The following is a 6,035-nucleotide window of genomic DNA, read 5'->3' as shown; positions in this document are numbered from 1 at the left end:
GGTTCATTTTTCTTCTTAGGTTTTATGGCAGTTGGCAAACCAGAGTTTGGTGCATTATCGCCACCAACTGGACGGGAGTCTGGATTGTTGCCTTTATAGGTTGATGCGAACATTCCCAGCTTTTAAACTGAATTGTAACTGGAGAATTGCTGTGGGGGTGTCTTTGTGGAAGGTGTGAATTATGTTTGCTGCTGTGCACAAAGTGTGAATTGGAGCTGTATTGTGCGACATTCGGGAAATTTTTGTCTTTTCATTAATTTTGGCTGTGTTAATGCCAACTGCATCCATTTTGCCAAAGGTGTGTATTTTTGTGGGAATTTTGATATTTCAACCTCAGTTCCTATAATAGATCTATAATACACTATGTCCACAAAATAGTTACACTCAGGACCATAAGGACAAAAATGTCCCCATTGAAACTGATTAAAACTGTAATATTTGATCCCAGTGCCATTAAAGCATAACATCATGAATTCTATGATAGTATGCATTCATTTCGGCTTCAAAATGACAAATGTTTATATTTTCCACCAGATGGTGCCATATTTCTCATGTTTAGCCTATGGAGCAAATACATGCTTTTTTCCTATTTTCTGTTTGCAGTATTATAGAGCACTGCAGGCCAATTTAATAAATTATGCAGCTAAAAATGTGTGGGTGTGTTGATATGGATGTCAGAGTATGTTTTGTATGTGTGTGTGTGTGTGTGTGTAAAAAACTACAGTTGTAAAATGTAAACAAGCTGGTAAAGTTAAAATCCTGAAAATTAATGATTATTTGGTAGATCAGGACTGATGTTGAAATTGGAAAATAATATTAATAAATAATATTATTATGGCAGTTTTTAAACGCAGACATTTCTGTCCTCTAAGGACCTCTAAGTAACTTTTTGAATTGACGCACAAGGGTTAAAACAATTCTCTCATGAAAAGGGAAAGAGACTCCACCATTATATTATCCCTAGATAATATATCTATATAGATTCTTTTTTTTCTAAAGGCTGGACTGGGCACTCATTTTATTGATCATGTTGAACTGTTAAACCAAACATTTGGCAGTGGTCAATATAATGGATTGTTGTCCAGTATATTTTCAGTTGGTACAGGCTGTCTGCTCTATAGTTACATAGTTATAGTTACAAAGTCCATTGAGCTTTTGTGAGATCAGCTAGACAATAAGGTGCGTTAGAAGCGCCCGAAAGTACTACAGGAAGCATGGAGTTTTTGGACAAACTGACAGCTAGAATGCCAAGCATCTGGAAGCTGTCAATAGTCTAGTTTCCATCCACTTTTCTAGCTATTTTGCTAGACAAAGTGAAAATGCATTAAAAAAAAAAAGTTTGGGAAATTTGCCACCTTCAGCCTGTTTCCATTCAAATGGCCTTTTATAGATAAAAATTGTGTGCGTGATGACATCATGACTAAAAAAACCCACTATGTTTTGGTTTATCTAAAAATAAATCTGCCCTTAAGCCGTTTCCATACAGAAATGTGTTTATTGTTAATTGTGTACCTTTTTCCTCCTAAGTTTTGGTAAACAAATTATAATAATAATAAAAAATAATAATAAAATATAGCTGCAAGCAGCGATGGCGGGCCCAAGCCGGTGGCACCGCCACCCCCGTGCCTTTAGGGTTGCTGTGCACGATGGGCAATAACATAACCTTGCTTTGACTGTCGAGAAGATGTGTGCTGTAGAGCTTGCATCAGTATGGGCTCTGCAAAAGTGCGCATCGAGGGCACATATCAACCACAAAGTATGCGCGAGCACCCTTCTGATACCTAAAATGAAAAAGTAGACACCCTACGGTCTCATGGAGTTAATGGACACATGAAATAAGTACACAAGACTGAAAATTCATATGAAGTGTGCCATTTGGGACAGGGTCTATGACCGTGAACCACAATAGTCACATCTATGAGGTAATTCAAATGTAGAATAATTTTTAATGTCATAGGATGTCATAGGTCAATATCTTTTGCAGCACTGAAATATGTTAATCCAGAAGGCCAGTATTTATCTGGAGGTCTTTGTACAGGTTTATTAATGTAATTATAATTTACGCTTATGTGTTCCTATGATATGCAATGGAAGTACATTTTTATGTGTAACATGGGTGTATTCACAATGCATAGCATACGATATAATATTTTAAGATTATTTATCATTATGTTAAGTACATCATTAAAGTTAAGATAGTAAATGTATTTATATATTTTGTAGTAGCTAATATAACAAGCAAGTACACTGCGGGAATTATGAATTATACCAATGGAGTCGTATGGATTGCTTTTATGCTGCCTTTATATGCTTTCTGGAGCTTCAAAGATTAATTTGCAATGTGTTCCACATTCAAACCAAAATATCTGACTTTCTGTTGGTCGGAGCTAATGACTGTAAATTAGAAAGTTGTTCGACTTGACGAGAACAACATACACACAGAGTTTTGTAACTGTAGATAGAACTAACTAAGTTATAACACACTCTGTGTCCTTTTTTAGTCATAAATTAATTTCCTCGCCACGGCCAAAACGTTGGAGATATCAAAAATCCATCCGCAATGTAGCATCCTCAATGTCTTGACTTCATGCTGACCGAGTTTGGTGGCGATTGGATTAATTCTCTAGGAGGAATATATATAATTCCAGAGCATGTGTTTCCAAACAACCTATAATAGCCGACTTCCTGTTGGGCTGGTGTAAAACTTAGAGCACGAAAGTTGTTCGGCCCGATGAGATCTAGAAGTGTTCCAAGTTTCATATTATTACATGCAAGCATGTTTGATATATGGACCAAGTTTTCAGACCCCGTTCAAGGGGCGCTGTCGAGCCCCCTGCCACGCCCGGTACCAGCTTCAGCCCGGCCCCGATGGCCGCGGGTTCTGACCCGTGTGCAAAGTTTCAAGAGTTTTTGAGCACGTTAAGGGCCCCAAAAGTCCCGGAAACCTTGAAAAACAATATCTTAATGCAAATCTCACCCAACAGAGAAAACCCTCTCCCTCCCCTCCCTCCCTCCCTCCCTCCCCACACACACACACACACACACACACACAGAATCGCAGGTCTGTCTGTCAGAGAGAGAAAAATTCAGAGAAATCCACATTCAAACCACAATATCTGACTTTCTGTTGGTCGGAGCTAATTACTGTAAATTAGAAAGTTGTTCAGCTCGACGAGAACAATATACACGCCGAGTTTTGTAACTGTAGATAGAACTAACTAGTTATAACACACTTCATGTGTCCTTTTTAGTCCTAAATCAATTTCCTCGCCACGGCCAAACCGTTCGAGATATCAAAAATCCGTCCGAATGTAGCATCCTCAATGTCTTGACTTCATGCCGACCGAGTTTGGTGGCGATTGGATTCATTCTCTAGGAGAAATATATATAATTCCAGAGCATGTGTTTCCAAACAACCCATAATAGCCGACTTCCTGTTGGGCTGGCGTAAAACTTAGAGCACGAAAGTTGTTCGGCCGATGTGATCTACAAGTGTACCGAGTTTCATATTATTACATGCAAGCATGTTTGATATACTGGACAAGTGTTTGAATCCCATTCCAGGGTGCGCTGTCGAGCCCCCTGCCACGCCCGGTACCATCTTCGGCCCGGCCCTGATGGCCGCGGGTTCCGACCCGTGTGCAAAGTTTCAAGAGTTTTTGAGCACGTTAAGGGCCCCAAAACCTTGAAAAACAAAAATAAAAGCATTTCACTCATCAGCAAAATCAGCCCCCTCCCCCAGACACAGAGAGACGTAGGGTCAGTGGGAGAGGCAGAGAAAATTCTCCAAAAAATCCACATTCAAACCAAAATATCTGACTTTCTGTTGGTCTGAGCTAATGACTGTAAATTAGAAAGTTGTCCGGCTCGATGAGAACAATATAATTACTGAGTTTTGTGACTGTGGGTTAAAGTATAAAACCAACCCCTCACTTTTGTCAAAAGGTGGCGCTACTGAGCCCCTGCACCACGCCCGTTTCTGAAACTTTGCACATGTCTACTGGCTAATAAATGTGATTTGTCTGTCGAGTTTCATGCAATTTCAAGTATGCTAAGAGTCTAAAAAGCATCAAAAAGAATATTCGAGTTTGAAGCGTTGCCGCTGCAACAGTATCCAAGATATCAATAATCCTTTCACATGTCTACATCTGCCGTGTGTTTACATTACACACCAAAAGTTTTAAGTAAATCGGGTAAAAATAAGAGGGTGATTTCAAAGCATTTTGAAAGTGACACACTTCCTTCTGCCAGTTGGTGGCGCTATAACTTTGACTCACAATAGTCACATCCATGCGATCGGGCTCTTACAGCGAACAAACTGCTGAAGTTTCATCGAGATCAATTAATGTATGCAGAAGTTATAACACACTTCCTGTTTCTCTTTTCGCGCCATCATTTCGTTTCCTCGCCACGGCCAAACTGTTCGAGATATCAAAAATCCGCCGGCAATTTTTCATCCTCAATGTCTTGACTTCATGCTGACCGAGTTTCGTGGCGATTGGTGGAATTCTCTAGGAGGAGTATTTCAAATTCCATTGCATGTGTTTTCCAAACAACCCTAAATAGACGATTTCCTGTTGGGCTGAGGTAAAAAGTAAAAGTATGAAGGATATATGAAACGATGAGATCTATATGTGTACCGAGTTTCATATTATTACATGCAAGCGTGTTTGATTTATGGACCAAGTTTTCGGACCCCGTTCCAGGGGGCGCCGTCGAGCCCCCCTGCCACGCCCCGGTACCAGCTTCAGCCCGGCCCTAATGGCCGCGGGTTCTGACCCGTGTGCAAAGTTTCAAGAGTTTTTGAGCACGTTAAGAGCCCCAAAAGTGCCCCAATAGTCGTAAAAAAAATAATAATCATAGTCATCCTAACGAAAACAATAGGGCCTTGCCTTTTCAAGGCTTGGGCCCTAAAAATAACAGTATTACAGAATTGAGACAATTCACTGAAATAGCTTACTGTCATTTTAATGTCATAAACAAATACAATCAGAAGAGGAGAAATTGCAATCAAATGGGAGCTGTAATATTGGTCCTGATGTTGTCCCTATCGCAGGCTGCCACTGGTTCCGACCCGAAAGTGAATCGTCATGGCCCTGTTCAAGCTGGCAACCTGCACCAAGTAGTGGGGAAAGCTTTCGGTCTTAGTATAACGACCATCAATCGATGTGTAAATGCTGTGTGCACAGCTATTAAAGAAACATTTATGCAGTGTAATATCTGCGTTTACATGATACATACCTGATATTCAATAGCCTATTTTGAACAATCATCTAAAATATTGCCAACTGAAATTAACTGAATTAGCCCATATATTTGTCCAGCAACTTTTAATGACCAACTGAACTTTATTGTCATCCAAAATACATTTTAGCATCCTAATGCAATTTACATTTTCTGAAGAAGCTCAGAAAATGCAATCCGAGTTAAAAAGAGTTAGATTTCAAATATTTAAAAGTTTTAAAATGTTCAAAAGCTTGTTTTCTGAAAGTGAACTCCGCATTGGACAAACAGTTCAGATGTATTCCTTGTTGTCATGATTAACACAGGCTAGCGACTGGGTAAATTCTGTCCCGTGACTACATTAATGCCAATTTTCTTGACAAAAAGTGTTTCCAAACCAGTCTTTCGCAACATTTGAAGTTTCGACATAGTTTATGCGCAAGAGTTAAACGGAAAAATATTATGTCGACAAGTGAAATATTAGCAATAATTTGCGTTTCCATCAGCTTTATTTTGATGGAATAAAATGCATGTTATCACACCACATTTAATGTGTAAACACTAATCCATCCTGAATGCATCCTAGCAGCAGCATAGCATCACCCCTCATCTGTCAATCAACCGCTGCGCTAAAACTTGAGTTTTAACTTTGTCGGTTATGAGCGGTTTAAAAGGAAATAACCATCCGATTGGAAACATTTAAAAAGCAGATACATACACAAACATGAGAACTTCACAGATCTACTTCAGTGTGATATCAACATTCAGGTACACTTATGAGAAGCACAAACCTCTGCAGCTCATCCATACAG

General features: G+C 39.4%; 1 protein-coding gene across 1 annotated transcript in view; it reads left to right on the top strand.

Annotated features, from left to right (window-relative positions):
* Positions 1 to 6,035, top strand: part of LOC127644572 (gastrula zinc finger protein XlCGF7.1-like) — a 224,837-nt gene that overhangs the window by 139,521 nt on the left and 79,281 nt on the right. The gene's annotated exons all lie outside the window — the stretch shown is intronic.

The sequence above is a fragment of the Xyrauchen texanus genome, chromosome 6 (genome assembly GCF_025860055.1).
Source record: "Xyrauchen texanus isolate HMW12.3.18 chromosome 6, RBS_HiC_50CHRs, whole genome shotgun sequence".
In the NCBI taxonomy this organism is placed as follows: Eukaryota; Metazoa; Chordata; class Actinopteri; order Cypriniformes; family Catostomidae; genus Xyrauchen; species Xyrauchen texanus.
This window is presented reverse-complemented; position numbering and strand designations above follow the sequence as displayed.